This window comes from Rutidosis leptorrhynchoides, chromosome 10 (genome assembly GCF_046630445.1).
Source record: "Rutidosis leptorrhynchoides isolate AG116_Rl617_1_P2 chromosome 10, CSIRO_AGI_Rlap_v1, whole genome shotgun sequence".
Taxonomy (NCBI): domain Eukaryota; kingdom Viridiplantae; phylum Streptophyta; class Magnoliopsida; order Asterales; family Asteraceae; genus Rutidosis; species Rutidosis leptorrhynchoides.
Genome location: NC_092342.1, coordinates 312039398 through 312061365, shown reverse-complemented (window position 1 = coordinate 312061365; position 21968 = coordinate 312039398).

Below are 21968 nucleotides of genomic sequence, written 5' to 3'. Positions count from 1 at the left end.
AAACCGGTCAAATAAAAGAAAATCCTCAACCAATGGACCAAAGTTAATAATGGTCAATGGTGTTTCCGCTAAGGAAGCAAAATATTGCGAAAATTACCAATTTTTCGATGAATCGGATCCTGATGAGGATTCTGATGATGTTATAGAAATTACCCCGACCCAATTTAATGAGGCAAAAGAAAATAATAAGGGAAAAGGCATCAAAATAGAGAAATCTGATTCCGACCCCGATGAACTTTATATGTCCCGTCAACACCCATATTTTCAATATCGTGACAATAACCCGGGAACCTCTAAACCACCAGGTTTTTCTAAACCAATGTGGAAAACGACGACTCGTATTAGAGGAACATCATATATCCCTAGAAGATTAGGAAAAAGAACCAAGTCCGAAGAAGAAGAAACCAGTGATTCAGATTAGAGGGGTGTGAGCATGTTGTGTAATAAATGTATTGTAGTGTGCTTGTACTTTTATGTTCTATGTAAAAATTGCTTGTATTGTTTGTTTTTACGAATCTAATCCTTGTCTATTTTACAGTATAAAAACAAAAATGGACGTTAAGGGTAGACAACTGAATATTTTAGAAGACCTACCAGAGGATATGATTGAGGAAATCTTGTCTAGAGTCGGTCAGAATTCATCAACACATTTAGTTATGGCGAAATTAACTTGTCAAACATTTGAAAGACTTTCTAGAAATGCCTTAGTTTATAAAAGGCTTTCCTTTGATAGGTGGGGTATATCACATTGGGGAGACTTTAAGTTACGCCGTGTTTTCTTTAAAGCGTTAAATGCGGGGAACCCAAATGCAATTGTACGCTACGGGTTAAGAACCTATTTTGATTCAACATATCCCAACATAGGATTTCATGAATTAGAAAGAGCTTCTAACATGCAACATAAAGAAGCATGTTATGCTTACGGGTTAGTGATGTTCGCTTCTTACCAAAGTGAGAAAAAGAATATCAGATTGCAGCTTTTAAATAAAACTTTCCCACAAGTGACGGATTCAGTAGTTGGGGTGAGAAACAAGGTTTTTAGATTATTACGGGGCTGTTGGACATTACGAAACCCTAGTCCTTTTGACGACATTACAACATGCTGCCTAGCTAATGGTCATAACGGTTATTTTCCATAAGACCAAGGATGGGAAGTCGTCTTAGTAAAACCAGAATGCATGACTTGTTTCTGGACTTATGAATTACGTGTCTTTATTTCCTTTGCCGAACAACTTTCGTATTAACTAGATTTATCTTCAAAACTATCCTGTATCATAGTGTACTATATTTCATGTTATATGTAATATAGTGAAGTTGTAAGTTTGAAGAATATTTGTATGTGATATATTATTATAATCAGTTTTTCATATGGAATTGTAGTAGTTGAATTGTATATTAGCTACTAAGTATGAACTTAACGGGTAGGTAGTACCCTAATTTAAACTTAAAAAACGCTAATATGAAGAAAAAACTTTTATAAATGAGTTCATATTATTGATGTTAAAGCTAAGGGGTATAAAATAATATTAATTTTACAACGAAATACTATTAAATACGATACAATTTTACACAAGATATTTATTTATTTATAGAAGGTATATACCTAAACCTTGCTACAACACTTATAGGCAGTGTACCTAATCGTACAGTAGTGTAGTTTTTAGTAAGTCCGGTTCGTTCCACAGGGAATCTTTTAAACAAGCTTAACGCTATATTAGTTTTAATTTATAAAAATACAAATATATATATAAGTAATATTATTATTATAAAGGGGGGTTTTTACCGTTTAATGACCAGTTTGTCAATTTTTAAAACTTTAGTCGCAGTTAAAACCTAATGTAAAATATTAAAAATAAATATAACTTAATTTAAAGCGTAAAATAAATAACGATAATGAAATTGCGATAAATAAAAGTGCGATAAAATAAAATTGCGATAATTAAAAAGTACAATAAATAGAAGTGTAATTAAATAAAATGACAATAAATAAAAGTGCGATAATTAAAAGTGCAATTAAATATGAAATATATAAATTATGCTTATTTAAACTTCCGTAATCATGATATTTAACGTGTTGATTTTTAGTTTATTCCCATGGGTTAATTGTCCTTTGTCCTGGATTATTTAATATGTCCGTCTGGTTTTTGTCCATAACAGTCCATCAGTCATAAATATAAAGTGCGAGTATCCTCATCAAATTATCCTTATATCCGAAGTTAAATATTCCAACTAATTGGGGACTTAAACTGTAACATGGTCTTAATACTTTGTTTAATAATTACACCAGGATATCGACTGCGTGTAATCCAAGGTTTTAATATTTTGTTATCAATTATGCCAAGTGTCCTTGTACATAATTTCACCCCTGTTTTAATAATTCCATAGACTATTAATTCATTCCCGTGTCCGGTTAAATGAACGATTATTCGTACATAAAAATATCCCGCCCATCGTGTCCGATCGAGTGTATATGGTTATTTATAGGTACGTCCAATTGTAAATCTTTATATTAAATTAACAAACTATCATTTAGTTAAACAAATATAAAGCCCATTAATAGCCCATAGTCTAATTTCCACAAGTGTCGTTCTTTTGTCCAAACCCCAATTATGGTACAAAGCCCAATTACCCAAATTTAAATATTTTTAGCCCAACATCATGATTACTTCGGCTTAAATAAGTATAATAATAATTTAGCTATGAGACATTAATGTAAAAAGGTTGAACATAACTTACAATGATTAAAAATAGCGTAGCGTTACACGTACAGAATTTCGACTTACACCCTTACAACATTCGCTAACATACCCTTATTATTAGAAATTAAAATTAAAATTAAAATTAAAATTATAATATATATATATATATATATATATATATATATATATATATATATATATATATATATATATATATATATATATACGTTGAGATAGATAGATAAAAGGATGGATATATGTTGAACCAAAGCTGCAAATTTATAGGCCTGTGGGCTGGAAAAGTGTGCCATGCGATCGCATGGCTTTTGTGCCTCCAGGCCATGCGATCGCATGGTGGTAGGTATCAGCTCAAAATTCTTTTGTTTCTTTGTTTGTCGACGTTTTATTAAATAAATATAATATATAAATAATTATAAGAATTATTTAAATATTATATTATATTTATGTGCATAGTTGACTTGTAATTTTTAGTCCGTTGCGTCGAGCGTTGAGAGTTGACTTTTGTCCCGGTTCCGGATTTTCGAACGTCCTTGCGTACAATTTAATATCTTGTACTTTGCGTTTTGTGTCTTGTACTTTTGTAATTTTGAGATGTTTCTCATCAATAATTGGAACCACTTTGATTGTACTTTGTACTTTTGAGCTTTTTGGTCGTTTGCGTCTTCAATTTGTCGAATCTGTCTTTTGTCTTCACCTTTTATTATTTAAACGAATATCACTTGTAAATAGAATAATTGCAACTAAAAGCTTGTCTTTCTTGAGGGATAATGCTATGAAATATATGTTCGTTCGTTTTTAGCATTATCAATTATGCTACGAGATACTATTGACTACTCTTAATATTCTGTATGATTAACTTGTTTCATTTGACTATTTTGAAGGAAATGGCACCGACTACTCGACACACCTTGAATATGAGCGAAGAGGAATTTCGTGCCTTTCTTGCTTCAAACATAGCCGCAGTACAGGCCGCGCTACATACCAACAATAACTCTGAATCAAGTAATACAGCTAACGGCGCAAGAAATCGTGTAGGATGCTCCTACAAGGAATTCACTGCCTGCAAACCTTCAGAATTTGATGGGACCGAAGGACCAATCGGATTGAAACGGTGGACCGAGAATGTTGAATCGGTGTTTGCCATAAGTAAGTGTGCTAAAGGAGACAAAGTGAAGTACGCTACGCATACCTTCACAGGTATTGCGTTAACATGGTGGAATACCTATGTAGAGCAAGTGGGACAAGATGCTGCTTACGCGCTACCGTGGTCAGCATTCAAGCACTTGATGAACGAGAAGTGCCGTCCCAGAACCGAGGTCAATAAGCTCAAGTCAGAACTTAGAGGGTTACGAACACAGGGATTCGATATTACTTCGTACGAAAGAAGTTTCACAGAATTGTGCCTATTGTGTCCGAGAGCGTTCGAAGATGAGGAAGAGAAGATCGACGCGTTTGTGAAAGGGTACCAGAGAGAATCCAAGAAGATATAAGTTCACACGAGCCTGCCTCCATACAAAAGGCATGTAGAATGGCTCACAAACTAGTGAACTAGATTGAGGGAAGAATTAAAGAACAGGCGGCCGAAGATGTGACGACCCGGAAATTTCCGACCAAATTTAAACTTAACCTTTATATGTTTCCGACACGATAAGCAGAATTTGTAATGTTGAATCTCAAAAAGTTTGGAACTACATTCACGTAATCAATTACCCTTTGACCGTGTTCGACGATTCACGAATAATTATGTGTATATAGATATGTATATATAATATATAATATTAACTGAAAACATTAACAAAGTATTAGATATATGATACTTTACATGAACATATTTGTATCGATATATTTATCGACAGAATTAAGAGATAATATCAAATAATTGAATTATCAGATACATTATGATATGATTACGGGCCTATGTTATGAGGTCCACTGTGATTTAAGAAATCTATTCTTTTTGACAACTCAATACTTAACCAGTATGATAAAGATAACGATATTTATATTTTATTTTATTAAATATATAAAACGATTTAAATTAATATTATATATATTTTTTATATGCGTATTATATGTACATAGTTTTATACTTTTACTATACTTTAACTTTACCTTTACTTTACTTTTACTTTACTTTAACTTTAATAATTCATACTTTAATAATTCATTTTAATAATTCATACTTTAATAATTCACTTTAATAATTCATACTTTAATAATTCACTTTAATAATTCAAAAATCTATTATAAATAGAATTCAATAGGTTTCATTATTTCATAGAAACTTGAAAATATATTTCTCTAAACTCTCTCAATCGAATTACATATATATATATATATATATATATATATATATATATATATATATATATATATATATATATATATATATATATATATATATATATATATATATATATATATACTTAGTATTATTTCAAGATATTATTAGTATACATAAAATACTACGATGGAGTTATATTCAGACGATTTCAAAATAAGTTTTCAAATGGGATAGAGCTAAGGAAATTTTGGGTTATAGCTATGAAGGTTATGGGTATTGATCGAGGGTATTGCTCGTGAGGTCAACCTAACGTTTATCATTTTCGTTGCGTCTACGTACTTTCCTGCAATATTGAATCACAATATTGATACGTGAGCATTCATATCTTATCTTTTATATATTAATAGTGTGTCCCTGACTAGTGCTCGAGTATATATGATTATGCATGTTTGTATGCTTAGTTTCGTCGTTAAATAGTTTATGATAAATCACGAATTTGATACATATGCTACTGAGATAAGTTATATGATATGCATGTCGTTGAAAAGCTGAAGAAAAAATTAATAACTTTTCATTTAGAAATCGTGTGGTTTCGATGAACGGATTAAAAGATATGGTCAACTGAATTATCATTAATTTTAATATTATTATTAAAACGATTATTATAACTGTTATCAGTTGATGTTATTGCTAAAATTATCTTTATTACTAAAAATTAATATTTTTATTGAAACTATCATTTTATTATTTTTATCATTATCATTATTATCAATATTATTTTATCAAATAAATATGCGTACAAAGATATTTTTACCACACGTAATGTAATTACATTAATAATACATACCACTATATTTTTATGATATTAAGTGAATTTTATAAATTTTATTACTTGAGATATATAAAAGTATATTTTTATCATATATGAATTTTAATATAAATTTTTATTTATTAATAAATGACTTGTATTATTTAGTATAATAAGATCTGATAAATATATTTAAATATATAAAAATACTATATATAAATTATATAATAAACATGTATAGATTTTGGAAGTCATTTTGGGTCAAGTTGACTTTTGTTGACTTTTGCATGTCGGTCTCGAGCATTAGGATTGTGATACACTACGACTTGACCTAAATTGTTACACAGATATTGACCAACATATAAATATATATACTTAATATAGGTTCGTGAATCCGAGACAAACCCTGCACTTGTTCAGTGCCGTCATATACATAATTGCTACGAAATACAGTATTGTGAGTTTCATTTGCTACCTTTTTATATATATTTTTGGGCTGAGAATACATGCGCTAATTTATAAATGTTTTACAAAATAGGCACAAGTACTAAAACTAATTCTATGTGGGTTTAAACCAGAAATATACCCTTAGCTTGGTAACATTAAACTACTTGTCTATGTACGGTAGGCGCGAATCCTAAAGATAGATCTATTGGGTCTGACAAACCCCATCCTGACTATGGGATGCTTTAGTACTTCGAGGTTATTTTAAACACACCTGATCTGGTGTACTTCAGAGGGTAAAACATGAATGTTAAGGCTTGTTACCGGGTGCCTACAACTTATAGAATACTTTTATACACTTGCGAGTGTACGGATATTTATAGAAACTGAAATCTTGTGGTCTATTACTATTACGGAAATGATGGATTATGATAAACTAATGAACTCACCAACCTTTTGGTTGACACTTTAAAGCATGTTTATTCTCAGGTATTAAAGAAATCTTCCGCTGTGCATTAGCTCATTTTAAGGATATTACTTGGAGTCATTCAAGACATACTTTGAAAGACGTTGCATTCGAGTCGTTGAGTTCATCAAGATTAATATTAAGTCAATTATAGTTGGATGTAATATGAAATGGTATGCATGCCGTCAATTTTTGATGTAAAGAAAGTTTGTCTTTTAAAAACGAATGCAATGTTTGTAAAACGTATCATATAGAGGTCAAATACCTCGCGATGTAATCAACTATTGTGAATCGTTTATAATGTATATGAACGGGTCCTTTCATTTGGTATCAGAGCGGTGGTCTTAGCGAACCAGGTCTTGCATTAGTGTGTCTAACTGATAGTTGTTAAGATGCATTAGTGAGTCTGGACTTCGACCGTGTCTGCATGTCAAAAGTTTTGCTTATTATTTTTAGTCGGAAATCATCTACTTACCATCCTTAGGAAATTACCTGCTTATCATTCTTAAGTCTAGACGCGTTTTCCTACATTTATTGCATAATAGTGTATAGACAAATTCTTATCTTAGCATATCTGTTACTGTGAACTTTGACTGACATCTTTCAAAGATTCCTCCGTAATTTATGGGATTTTGGTATTATATATACATATGTAAATTATGTATTGAAGAATACCAAATCTAAATTCTATAATCTATTTCATACCAAAAAATTCTTTCCCTGATCATACAAGATGGATCCCTCAACCAGTTCGAGTTCCTCGGATTCCGACAGCTATGCCGATATGGATTTCCACATGAGCTCTGAAAGCAGTGTGACCGGAATGGATCAACCACTTAGCCATCATCTATTCTGGATGAATTGGGGATGGGTTCGTAATCTACTTAACCATTGGAGACAAGAAGAAGGCGATCCCTTTCATCCACCACATTGCCATCTTGGCAATGAACCTGAAGCACTTACCAGCGAACCTGTCTGAAACACCATTTTCTCTCTCATTTCCAGAGTATCTCGTCATAATTGTATACTACACCAAATTCTAGATCTTATTTATCCGCTCGTCCGAACCGACAATCACCCCGGTGTAATAGAAGAAGTCAACGAGCTTCGCGCTCGGGTAGTGGCTTTGGAGAATATGGTGCAAAGGTTACAAATACCAGCAGCAGCACCAGCAGCATAACCAGTACCACCATCAACAACATCAACAGTACCATTACCACCACCAACAACAACCGCATCGCAAACCTCAACTTCACAATCTGTCCCACGAGCATCGACGTCATACGCCATGTAGATACCAAGGAATACCACAACGATGAAGTATTGATTCATAACTTCATTGGGGAAACATTCTACGGCGATTATGTAATTTCTAAAGTTTAGAAATTATTTATCCTAGCCTTATCCATAAATTAAATGAGTTTAATTTAATATTAACTCATTAAATCAATATTACATCTGAAGAAATATACACATATATATTTCCATAAAGACTGTAATAAAATTCTTTTGTACAAAATATTAATTGTGAAAATTTTTTTAACGGGTAGGTAATACCCGAGAGATATATAAATTCACAATTAATATGTTACATTCTTCGAATCTGATTCAGCAAATCATCCATTATACTCCCTACTTTCACAACAATATACATTCTTTTATAGAAATCAAAACAACCATACTCATTCAAAATCTAATTACATATTTTGATTTTGAAATCTCAGAATTCGATTCAAGATATAACCGAAATCATCACTCTTAGATTCCTACATCTTTCAAAACTATACTTTGACTTCAAAACTGTCCTAGAACCTCATTTCTATTCATGGAACTCACAAAAAATATTTGTATCATTCAAAATCTTAGAACATCATATGTATATTAACAATTACAATATGTGTTCAAACACTTCAAAATTCCTAAAGACATGCGAGATGATGATCCAACCACATATTACCCACTGTCATGCATCTAAAAAGCTCTCAAAACCAAAGTTATAGTTTAACACGTATCCGTGTCAGATCCTTTGATATTTATTACCAAATATAATTTTTCAATCTCTTTCCAAAATAGACAGTTTTGTCACAGCTCCAGCAAATCACCTTCATTTGTTTATACGAATAAACCTTATTATAACAATTACCGCTTCATCATTGTTACCGGGGAACCTTTCATATCTCGCCACATTAGCAGTAAACTTATCAACAACTTCATTAACCTTCGACTTAAGCCTCTCCGAAAAGCCACTATACTTATTCATTAAAACCCCATCATGTACTCACCTACATCCTGTAACAATAATTGTCACACCAACTACTGGGAATTAGCAATCAGTATTTTGAATTTCGCGACAATTTTACATCAAAAGTTATACATATAACGTCTATCTCCTAGACTTACATACTTCGAATGTGAATTTTCTGAAAAACATCCCAAACTATGAACTAGTTCTCCGAAATTGGAAAAATGCTGATGAAGCAGCAAAAACTATAAACGACTTTAACAGTCAAAAGTTTGATGATAAAGAATAGTATGGTGGTAAAGCTGAGAAAAAGAGAAGGTTTGAAACTGGAAAACGGATTGAGCAGACCATGAAGGAGGCTGTGGACAAATCACAAAGACTAAACCTGCCTTCAAAGGATCCAAATGATTCAGTATCTACTGAAATCATTAGCAAACAACTTACTTATTATTCTAAACCTTCACAGACAAATCTTCTTCATCATCCATATTATCGTATCTTTTATTATAATATCTTCGATATTCCTGAAGATATTTTCACAACTATTCTTATCCGAAATCTTTTATCTCTTCGCAATATCTGCGTTACAACATAAAAAGAAACTTTGTTAGTTTCTAAATTCTAAAAAAAAAATAAAAATTTGAATTTAAAATAGGAATGTTTTTGAAGTAGTGTTGGGAATTGAAGCATGAGTTAGTATAATATAATGACACTTGATCAACGTGATTATATTACAGTAAGTCATGCTGAGTTTCTAATTGAACGTGATGATTCACAGAACATACCGTCATCATGTACTGTTTACACGACTCTTACATTCTACCCGATTTTCAAACATATTAAGAACATATCATCTTGATAGCTCTATATTTTCGGATATTCTGGTAATTTGCCAAATCAAGATCGTACCATTAAGATTTTCTTCTTGGAACATTAACTATGTTCATCCAAAAATTCATATCTATGAATTCTGGACCATTATCCGCTTGACTTAAGGTCAGGAAGAGAAAACAAAAGCATGAAGCTCCGAAATATAATGGAGAATATAAAGCCCGATAACAATCTCGAAATTACAAACCGTGTATATCAATGCATATAGCAATATAAAGACACAGAAGAATAAAAAACACAATAACCCCAAGGTAATGGTAGAAGAAAATAACTTCCTCCGGTGGTAGATGAAAAAGAAGAATGACAGATATGAAAGTTAAGAGTATATCAAGAATCAATACTGCATATTAACGAATGCTTTAAAGTATGAATTGGGGAGAAAGACTAGAAGGTGTGAGCTGTGGAAATAAAGAAACGAAGGGGGTAGAATTATAGTAAAATATCAGACAGAGAAATCGAGACAGATTATCGCATTTAATCCAAGAAGATCCTGATTTCCTTAATCGCCGAAGAACCAAATCTTATTACAAAGATTTTATTTAAATCCCATGAATTCCGAAAATCAATCATAAGTACGTCATCGGTTAAAACGAATATACGTTTACTCATTTCACTCTCTTGCGATAGCTTCACTTATACTCTTCGCGTAATCAAATTGTTTTATCTATATTACTCAATGATGATAAAACTCTATTTATCAACTCATATTCGTCATGAAAACATTTTTATAGTTAGCCATGACGACCTCGATCAAATTTCGGGATGAAATTTCTTTAACGGGTAGGTACTGTGACGACCCGAAAATTTCCGACCAAATTTAAACTTAACCTTTATATGTTTCCGACACTATAAGCAGAATTTGTAATGTTGAATCTCAAAAAGTTTGGAACTACATTCACGTAATCAATTACCCTTTGACCGTGTTCGACGATTCACGAACAATTATGTGTATATAGATATGTATATATAATATATAATATTAACTGAAAACATTAACAAAGTATTAGATATATGATACTTTACATGAACATATTTGTATCGATATATTTATCGACAGAATTAAGAGATAATTTCAAATAATTGAATTATCAGATACATTATGATATGATTACGGGCCTATGTTATGAGGTCCACTGTGATTTAAGAAATCTATTCTTTTTGACAAATCAATACTTAACCAGTATGATAAAGATAACGATATTTATATTTTATTTTATTAAATATATAAAACGATTTAAATTAATATTATATATATTTTTTTATACGCGTATTATATGTACATAGTTTTATACTTTTACTATACTTTAACTTTACCTTTACTTTACTTTTACTTTAACTTTAATAATTCATACTTTAATAATTCACTTTAATAATTCATACTTTAATAATTCACTTTAATAATTCATACTTTAATAATTCACTTTAATAATTCATACTTTAATAATTCACTTTAATAATTCATACTTTAATAATTCACTTTAATAATTCATACTTTAATAATTCACTTTAATAATTCAAAAATCTATTATAAATAGAATTCAATAGGTTTCATTATTTCATAGAAACTTGAAAATATATTTCTCTAAACTCTCTCAATCGAATTACATATATATATATATATATATATATATATATATATATATATATATATATATATATATATATATATATATATATATATATATATATATATATATATATATATATATATATATATTTACTTAGTATTATTTCAAGATATTATTAGTATACATAAAATACTACGACGGAGTTATATTCAGACGATTTCAAAATAAGTTTTCAAATGGGATAGAGCTAAGGAAATTATGGGTTATAGCTATGAAGGTTATGGGTATTGATCGAGGGTATTGCTCGTGAGGTCAACCTAACGTTTATCATTTTCGTTGCGTCTACGTACTTTCCTGCAATATTGAATCACAATATTGATACGTGAGCATTCATATCTTATCTTTTATAATTAATAGTGTATCCCTGACTAGTGCTCGAGTATATATGATTATGCATGTTTGTATGCTTAGTTTCGTCGTTAAATAGTTTATGATAAATCACGAATTTGATACATATGCTACTGAGATAAGTTATATGATATGCATGTCGTTGAAAAGCTGAAGAAAAAATTAATAACTTTTCATTTAGAAATCGTGTGGTTTCGATGAACGGATTAAAAGATATGGTCAACTGAATTATCATTAATTTTAATATTATTATTAAAACGATTATTATAACTGTTATCAGTTGATGTTATTGCTAAAATTATCTTTATTACTAAAAATTAATATTTTTATTGAAACTATCATTTTATTATTTTTATCATTATCATTATTATCAATATTATTTTATCAAATAAATATGCGTACAAAGATATTTTTACCACACGTAATGTAATTACATTAATAATACATACCACTATATTTTTATGATATTAAGTGAATTTTATAAATTTTATTACTTGAGATATATAAAAGTATATTTTTATCATATATGAATTTTAATATAAATTTTTATTTATTAATAAATGACTTGTATTATTTAGTATAATAAGATCTGATAAATATATTTAAATATATAAAACTACTATATATAAATTATATAATAAACATGTATAGATTTTGGAAGTCATTTTGGGTCAAGTTGACTTTTGTTGACTTTTGCATGTCGGTCTCGAGCATTAGGATTGTGATACACTATGACTTGACCTAAATTGTTACACAGATATTGACCAACATATAAATATATATACTTAATATAGGTTCGTGAATCCGAGACAAACCCTGCACTTGTTCAGTGCCGTCATATACATAATTGCTACGAAATACAGTATTGTGAGTTTCATTTGCTCCCTTTTTATATATATTTTTGGGCTGAGAATACATGCGCTGATTTATAAATGTTTTACGAAATAGGCACAAGTACTAAAACTAATTCTATGTGGGTTTAAACCAGAAATATACCCTTAGCTTGGTAACATTAAACTACTTGTCTATGTACGGTAGGCGCGAATCCTAAAGATAGAACTATTGGGTCTGACAAACCTCATCCTGACTATGGGATGCTTTAGTACTTCGAGGTTATTTTAAACACACCTGATCTGGTGTACTTCAGAGGGTAAAACATGAACGTTAAGGCTTGTTACCGGGTTCCTACAACTTATAGAATACTTTTATACACTTGCGAGTGTACGGATATTTATAGAAACTGAAATCTTGTGGTCTATTACTATTACGGAAATGATGGATTATGATAAACTAATGAACTCACCAACCTTTTGGTTGACACTTTAAAGCATGTTTATTCTCAGGTATTAAAGAAATCTTCCGCTGTGCATTAGCTCATTTTAAGGATATTACTTAGAGTCATTCAAGACATACTTTGAAAGACGTTGCATTCGAGTCGTTGAGTTCATCAAGATTAATATTAAGTCAATTATAGTTGGATGTAATATGAAATGGTATGCATGCCGTCAATTTTTGATGTAAAGAAAGTTTGTCTTTTAAAAATGAATGCAATGTTTGTAAAACGTATCATATAGAGGTCAAATACCTCGCGATGTAATCAACTATTGTGAATCGTTTATAATGTATATGAACGGGTCCTTTCAGAAGAGGCCAACGTGAAGTTAGTCAAAAGAAAGTAGGATGAAAACGGTGATAAGAGTCACCAAAACAACAACAACTATCCCAACAATCGCAACATCAATCGCAACTACAACAAACGGCACAACAACAACAACAACAACTACAACAATCATCCCAACAACAATAACAACCGCAACAACAACAACAATCAGAAGCAGCTATGCCAAAGGTGTGAAAAGTATCACTCAGGGTTCTGCACCAAATTTTGCAACAAGTGTAAAAGAAATGGTCATAGCGCGGCGAAGTGTGAGGTCTACGGACCAGGGGTTAATAGAACGAAAGGAACAAATGGTGTCGGAACGAGTAATGGCGGAGCAAGTAGTGTCGGAGCAAGTTATGCCAATGTAGTTTGTTATAAATGTGGAAAACCGGGCCACATTATTAGAAATTGCCCGAACCAGGAGAACACGAATGGACAAGGCCATGGAAGAGTTTTCAATATTAATGCGGCAGAGGCACAGGAAGACCCGGAGCTTGTTACGGGTACGTTTCTTATTGACAATAAATCTGCTTACGTTTTATTTGATTCGGGTGCGGATAGAAGCTATATGAGTAGAGATTTTTGTGCTAAATTAAGTTGTCCATTGACGCCGTTGGATAGTAAATTTTTACTCGAATTAGCAAACGGTAAATTAATTTCAGCAGATTATATATGCCGGAATCGAGAAATTAAACTGGGTAGCGAAATATTTAAGATTGATTTGATACCAGTAGAGTTAGGGAGTTTTGATGTAATAGTTGGCATGGACTGGCTGAAGGAGATGAAAGCAGAGATTGTATGCTACAAAAATGCAATTCGCATTGTACGAGAAGAAGGAGAACCCTTAATGGTGTACGGAGAAAAGGGCAACACGAAGCTACATCTTATTAGTAATTTAAAGGCACAAAAACTAATAAGAAAAGGTTGATATGCTGTTCTAGCATACGTCGAGAAAGTACAAACTGAAGAAAAGAGCATCAATGATGTTCCTGTCGCAAAAGAATTTCCTGATGTATTTCCGAAAGAATTACCGGGACTACCTCCATATCGATCTGTTGAATTTCAAATAGATCTTGTACCAGGAGCTGCACCAATAGCTCGTGCTCCTTATAGACTCGCACCCAGCGAGATGAAAGAACTGCAAAGCCAACTGCAAGAACTATTAGAACATGGTTTCATTCGACCAAGCACATCACCACGGGGAGCTCCTGATTTGTTTGTCAAGAAGAAAGATGGTACATTTAGGTTGTGTATTGACTAAAGAGAGTTGAATAAACTTACCATCAAAAACCGTTATCCACTGCCGAGAATTGACGACTTATTTGATCAACTACAAGGCTCGTCAGTTTATTCAAAAATCGATTTACGTTTTGAATATCATCAAATGCGAGTAAAGGAGGATGATATTCCAAAAACTGCTTTTAGGAAGCGTTATGGTCATTACGAGTTTATGGTTATGCCGTTTGGATTGACTAACGCACCAGCTATGTTCATGGACCTTATGAACCGAGTGTGTGGGCCATATCTTGACAAGTTTGTCATTGTTTTCATCGATGACATACTTATTTACTCAAAGAATGATCAAGAGTACGAAGAACATTTGAGAAAAGTGCTAGAAGTATTGAGGAAAGAAAAACTGTACGCTAAGTTTTCAAAGTGTGCATTTTGGTTGGAAGAAGTTCAATTCCTCGGTCACATAGTGAACAAAGAAGGTATCCAGATGGACCCGGGAAAGATCAAAACCGTTGAAAAGTGGGAAACCCCAAAAACTCCGAAGCATATACGTCAATTTTTAGGATTGGCTGGTTACTACAGAAGATTCATCCAAGATTTCTCCAAAATAGCAAAACCCTTGACTGCATTAACGCATAAAGGGAAGAAATTTGAATGGAAGGATGAACAAGAGAAGGTGTTTCAGTTATTGAATAAAAAGCTAACTACGGCACCTATATTGTCATTGCCTGAAGGGAATGATGATTTTGTGATTTATTGTGACGCATCAAAGCAAGATCTCGGTTGTGTATTAATGCAACGAATGAAGGTGATTGCTTATGCGTCTAGATAATTGAAGATTCACGAGCAAAATTATACAACTCACGATTTGGAATTAGGTGCTGTTGTTTTTGCATTAAAGACTTGGAGGCATTATTTATATGGGGTCAAAAGTATTAAATATACCGACCACAAAAGTCTCCAACATATATTTAATCAGAAGCAACTGAATATGACACAACGCAGGTGGATTGAACTGTTGAATGATTATGATTTTGAGATTCGATACCACTCGGGGAAGGCGAATGAGGTAGCCGATGCTTTGAGTAGAAAGGACAGAGAACCTATACGGGTAAAAGCTATGAATATAATTATTTGTACTAACCTTACTACTCAAATAAAGGAGGCGCAACAGGGGGTTGTAAAAGAAGGAAAGTTGAAGAATGAGATACCCAAAGGATCATAGAAACATATTAATATTCGGGAAGACGGAACCCGATATAGGGCTGATAGAATTTGGGTACCAAGGTTTGGAGATGTGAGAGAAATGGTACTTAAAGAAGCACATAAAACCAGATATTCAATACATCCCGGGGCGGGGAAGATGTATGAAGATCTCAAAAAACACTTTTGGTGGCCGGGTATGAAAGCCGATATTGCTAAATATGTAGGAGAATGTTTGACGTGTTCTAAGGTCAAAGCTGAACATCAGAAACCATCAGGTCTACTACAACAACCTGAAATCCCGGAATGGAAATGGGAAAACATTACCATGGATTTCATTACTAAATTGCCAAGGACTGCAAGTGGTTATAATACTATTTGGGTAATAGTTGATCGTCTCACCAAGTCAGCACACTTCCTGCCAATGAGAGAAGATGAAAAAATGGAGAAGTTGACGTGATTGTATTTGAAGGAGGTTATCTCCAGACATAGAATACCCGTCTCTATTATATCTGATAGGGATGGTAGATTTCTTTCAAGGTTCTGGCAGACATTGCAACAAGCATTGGGGACTCGTCTAGACATGAGTACTGCCTATCATCCACAAACTGATGGGCAGAGCGAAAGGACGATACAAACGCTTGAAGACATGCTACGAGCATGTGTTATTGATTTTGGAAATAGTTGGGATCGTCACCTACCGTTAACAGAATTTTCCTACAACAACAGTTATCATTCTAGTACTGAGATGGCGCTGTTTGAGGCACTTTATGGTAGAAAGTGCAGGTCTCCGATTTGTTGGAATGAAGTGGGGGATAGACAGATTACGGGTCCGGAGATAATACAAGAAACTACCGAGAAAATCATCCAAATTCAACAACGATTAAAAACCGCCCAGAGTCGATAAAAGAGCTACGCGGACAGTAAAAGAAAAGATATAGAGTTTGAAATTGGAGAAATGGTCATGCTTAAGGTTTCACCTTGGAAAGGCGTTGTTCAATTTGGTAAACGGGGGAAACTAAATCCAAGGTACATTGGACCATTCAAGATTATAGATTGTGTCGGACCAGTAGCTTACCAACTGGAGCTACCTTAACAACTCGCAGCTATACATAACACTTTCCACTTCTCGAATTTGAAGAAATATTTTGCTAAAGAAGATCTCACTAATCTGTTGGACGAAATCCAAATTAATGAAAAACTTCAGTTCATTGAAGAACCCGTCGAAATAATGGATCGTGAGGTTAAGAGACTTAAGCAAAACAAGATACTGATTGTTAAGGTTCGATGGAATGCTCGTAGAGGACCCGAGTTCACCTGGGAGTGTGAAGATCAGATGAAGAAGAAATACTAGCATCTATTTCCAGAAGATTCGTCAACACCTTCAACAGCTTAAAATTTCGGGACGAAATTTATTTAACGGGTAGGTACTGTAGTGACCCAAACTTTTCCATGTTTATATATATTAATTGAGATTGATATTTACATGACTAAATGTTTCCAACGTGTTAAGCAATCAAACTTGTTAAGACTTGATTAATTGAAATTGGTTTCATATAGACAATTGACCACCTAAGTTGTTCGGTGATTCACGAACGTTAAAACTTGTAAAAACTATACGATGACATATATATGGTTATATATATAGTTAACATGATTTTATTATAAGTAGGTATCTCATTAGGTATTTTAACAATGTGTTATATACATAAAAATGAGACTATTAAATTAAGAAGCTCGAAAACGATATATATAACGATTATCGTTATAACAACGTCTTACTAGGTACATATGAATCATATTAAGATATTGATACACTTGGTTAATTATGTTAAATGATAAGTAAATATATCATTAAGTGTATGAACATGAAAACTATGAAACCAATTTGATTTAAAATGATAATTACTAGGGGCTGTTTTGGTTTGGATAATTAAAAACTATGATAAACTTTGATTTAAAAGTTGTTCTTCTGGGAAAATGATTTTTCATATGAACATGAAACTATATCCAAAAATCTTGGTTAACTCAAAGTGAAAGTATGTTTTCTAAAATGGTCATCTAGACGTCGTTCTTTCGACTGAAATGACTACCTTTACAAAAATAACTTGTAACTTATATTTCTGACTATAAACCTATACTTTTTCTGTTTAGATTCATAAAATAGAGTTCAATATGAAACCATAACAATTTGATTCACTCAAAACGGATTTAAAATGAAGAAGTTATGGGTAAAACAAGATTGGATATTGTTGATCTTTTTAGCTACGGGAAATGTTTAACAAATCTATACAAATTATATCCTAGCTAACTTATATTGTATTATACATGTATTCTAATATATTATGTAATCTTGGGATACCATAGACACGTATGCAAATGTTTTGACATATCATATCCACCCATGTATATATATTATTTGGAACAACCATAGACACTCTATATGCAGTAATGTTGGAGTTAGCTATACAGGGTTAAGGTTGATTCCAAAAAATATATATACTTTGAGTTGTGATCTAGCCTGAGACGTGTATACACTGGGTCATGGATTAATTCAAGATAATATATCGATTTATTTCAGTATATCTAAATGTGGACAACTAGTTGTAGGTTACTAACGAGGACAGCTGACTTAATACACTCAAATCTTTAAAACATAATAAAAATAGTTGTAATTATATTTTGATCATACTTTGATATATATGTACATATTTGTATAGGTTCGTGAATCGATCCGTGGCCAAGTCTTATTTTCGAGGAAGGAAATATATGTGAAAGTGAGTTATAGTCCCACTTTTAAAATCTAATATTTTTGGGATGAGAATACATGCAGGTTTTATAAATGATTTACAAAATAGACACAAGTACGTGAAACTACATTCTATGGTTGAATTATCGAAATCGAATATGCCCCTTTTTATTAAGTCTGGTAATCTAAGAATTGGGGAACAGACACCCTAATTGACGTGAATCCTAAAGATAGATCTATTGGGCCTAACAAACTCCATCCAAAGTACCGGATGCTTTAGTACTTCGAAATTTATATCATATCCGAAGAGTGTCCTGGAATGATGGGGATATTCTTATATATACATCTTGTTAATGTCGGTTACCAGGTGTTCAACATATGAATGATTTTTATCTTTATGTATGGGATGTGTATTGAAATATGAAATCTTGTGGTCTATTGTTACGATTTGATATATATAGGTTAAACCTATAACTCACCAACATTTTTGTTGACGTTTAAAACATGTTTATTCTCAGGTGAATATTAAGATCTTCCGCTGTTGCATACTAAAATAAGGACAAGATTTGAAGTCCATGTTTGTATGATATTGTGTAAAAACTGCATTCAAGAAATATATGTCGATGTAATATATTTCTATTGTAAACCATTATGTAATGGTCGTGTGTAAACAGTATATTTTAGATTATCATTATTTGATAATCTACGTAATGTTTTTAAAACCTTTATTGATAAAATAAAGGATATGGTTATCTTAAAAATGAATGCAGTCTTTGAAAAACGTCTCATATAGAGGTCAAAACCTCGCAACGAAATCAATTAATATGGAACGTTTATAATCAATATGAATGGGACATTTCATATATGATACATTTTACAAACATTGCATTCGTTTTTAAAAAGACAAACTTTCATTACATCGAAAGTTGACGGCATGCATACCATTTCATAATATATCCAACTATAATTGATTTAATAATAATCTTGATGAACTCAACGACTCGAATGCAATGAAATGTCCCGTTCATATTGATTATAAATGTTCCATATTAATTGATTTCGTTGCGAGGTTTTGACCTCTATATGAGACGTTTTTCAAAACTGCATTCATTTTTAAAACAACCATAACTTTTATTTTATCAATAAAGGTTTTAAAAACATTACGTAGATTATCAAATAATGATAATCTAAAATATACTGTTTACATACGACCATTACATAATGGTTTACAATAGAAATATATTACATCGACATATGTTTCTTGAATGCAGTTTTTACACAATATCATACAAACATGGACTCCAAATCTTGTCCTTATTTTAGTATGCAACAACGGAAGCTCTTAGTATTCACCTGATAATAAACATGCTTTAAACGTCAACAAAAATGTTGGTGAGTTATAGGTTTAACCTATATATATATATATATATATATATATATATATATATATATATATATATATATATATATATATATATATATATATATATATATATATATATATATATATATATATATATATCAAATCGTAACAATAGACTACAAGATTTCATATTTCAATACACATCCCATACATAGAGATAAAAATCATTCATATGGTGAATACCTGGTATCCGACATTAACAAGATGCATATATAAGAATATCCTCATCATTCCGGGATACCCTTCGGATATGATATAAATTTCGAAGTACTGATAAGGCTAAAAAGGAACATATATTTCATAGCATTACCCCCCAAGAATGACAAGTTTTTAGTTGCAATTGTTCCATTTTCAAGTAATATTCGTTTATATTTAATAAGTGCGAAGACAAAAGGTGAAAACGAAGATTTGAAGACAAAAAGGTCCAAAATGCTAAAAAGTACAAGATACAATCAAAAAGGTTCAAATTATTGATGAGGAACGTCTAAAAATGACAAGAGTACAAGTTACAAAACGCAAAGTACACGATATAAAATAGTACGCAAGGACGTTCGAAAATCTGGAACCGGGACATGAACCAACTCTCAACGCTCGATGCAACGGTGTAAAAATTATGAGTCAACTATGCACAAGAATAAAATATAATATTTAAATAATTCATAATAAGAATAATATTAAATAATAAAAAGTTGTTAATTGAGCATAGTTCAGGGGTCATAAGTGAAAATTCAATTTATAAATTCGCCTATAAAAGGCTATGTAAACGTAATTGAAGGATACCTTTTTTCGATCATTTTTTTTATCTTTTTCTTATTTTTCTATCTATCAATATCAATATCTATAATTTATATCTATAATTCTCTATCATAATGTTAATGTAATCAGATATAACAATAATCTTAATTTTAATTTTAAATTATGATAATAATAAGATTTATGATAGAGATCGTTTGAGTGTGTAAGTCGAAATTCTGTCCGTGTAACGCTACGCTATTTTTAATCATTGTAAGTTATGTTCAACCTTTTTACATTAATGTCTCGTAGCTAAGTTATTATTATGCTTATTTAATCCGAAGTAATCATGATGTTGGGCTAATTACTAAAATTGGGTAATTGGGCTTTGTACCATAATTGGGGTTTGGACAAAAGAACGACACTTGTGGAAATTAGACTTTGGGCTATTAATGGGCTTTATATTTGTTTAACTAAATGATAATTTGTTAATGTTAATATAAAGATTTACAATTGGGCGTCCCTATAAATTACCATATACACTCAATCAGACACGATGGGCGGGGTATTTATATGTACGAATAATCGTTCATTTAACCGGACACGGGAATGGATTAATAGCCACTAGAATAAATAAAACAGGGGTGGATTACATTTAAGGATACTTGGTGTAATTGTTAACAAAGAATTAAAACCTTGGATTACACGCAGTCGTTAACCTGGTGTAATCATTAAACAAAGTATTAAGACCTTGTTACAGTTCGGATCCCTAATTAGTTGGATTATTTGACTTCGGGAATAAGGATAATTTGCCGAGCATTTTATAATTATGACCGGTGAACTATTTTGGACAAAAACCACATAGGTTTCAAATAATCCAGGACAAAGGACAATTAACCCATTGGACAATTAATTAAAATCAAAAAGTCAAACATCATGGTTACGGAAGTTTAAATAAGCATAATTGTTTTATTGTATTTTTCATCGCACTTTTATTTTCTGTCATTTTATTTTCTGTCATTGTATTTATCGCAATTTATTTTACGCACTTTAATTTTTGTCATTTATTTTTACGCTTAAAATCGACAAACCGGTCATTAAACGGTAAAACCCCCATTTTATAATAATACTACTACT